The sequence below is a fragment of the Oratosquilla oratoria genome, unplaced genomic scaffold (genome assembly GCF_046742065.1).
Source record: "Oratosquilla oratoria isolate Oo_2021 unplaced genomic scaffold, ASM4674206v1 SCAFFOLD60, whole genome shotgun sequence".
Taxonomy (NCBI): domain Eukaryota; kingdom Metazoa; phylum Arthropoda; class Malacostraca; order Stomatopoda; family Squillidae; genus Oratosquilla; species Oratosquilla oratoria.
This window is the reverse complement of record NW_027467724.1, coordinates 938,450-939,467: the sequence shown is the minus strand read 5'-3', so window position 1 is coordinate 939,467 and position 1,018 is coordinate 938,450.

The window sequence follows — 1,018 nt, the reverse complement described above, 5'->3', positions numbered from 1 at the left end:
GTCAACCTCTGTCTTACCGAGGTGCACTTTTCCTTGTTATTCCTGCCGCCGTCAAGCGATTTTATTCATCTCACGACATACTCCTCGTTAGCGAAAGGGTTATCCTTTTCTTGATGAACATCCTCCGTGCCTGGTGGTACTTTTTCTCTCATTTCTCTGTCGTCAGATGGCTTCATTCTCTCCGTGGTAAAGAAGGTATAACGTAACATCCAGGTGGACGATGTCATAAACAGTGAATGAGGAATATAATTAATTTCAACCAAAGTTTCACATTTAGACTAATCAACAGTACGTTATACATTGCAAAGTAGTGATGATAACAACAGTTATATTTGAAACGTTTTTTGATATATATCTTTTCCCCAGGAATATAACTCATTTCAACCAAAGTTTTACATTTAGACTAATCAACAGTACGTTACACATTGCAAAGTAGTGATGATAACTACAGTCATATTTGAAACGTTTGTTGAAATATACCTTTTTCCTAGGAATATAATTCATTTCAACCAAAGTTTCACATTTAGACTAATCAACAGTACGTTATACATTGCAAAGTAGTGATGATAAGTACAGTCATATTTGAAACGTTTGTTGAAATATATCTTTTCTCCCAAAAATGCCCGGCTAGACGACAACAAGCCTGGACTAACCCCTGGCGAAGTAGGTTGTTGTTGTTGTTGTTACTGTTGTTGTAGGATATATATTTTACCAGCGCTTTTATCCTGTTTTGTTCATCACCGTGGTTCCCTCCTCGTAGCTGGTAGGGAAGAGGTTGAAGGTGAACGTAACACGTATTCGGTGTAGGATTTTTCCCTGGCGTCCAGTTTTCTCCCCTCCCGAACTCACATATCTCTCCTTCCCGGAGTCGTCTTCCCACTCGATATCCTTTCCTCTTCGTTGCAAACTTCAGAGTGCTCCTTTTACGTCCTCGTACTTCCTTCCTTCTTTCTTTCTTTCTTTCTTTCTTTTCCTATCTTTATATTCTCCTCCTATCACTTGTTTTAAGAAACGATTA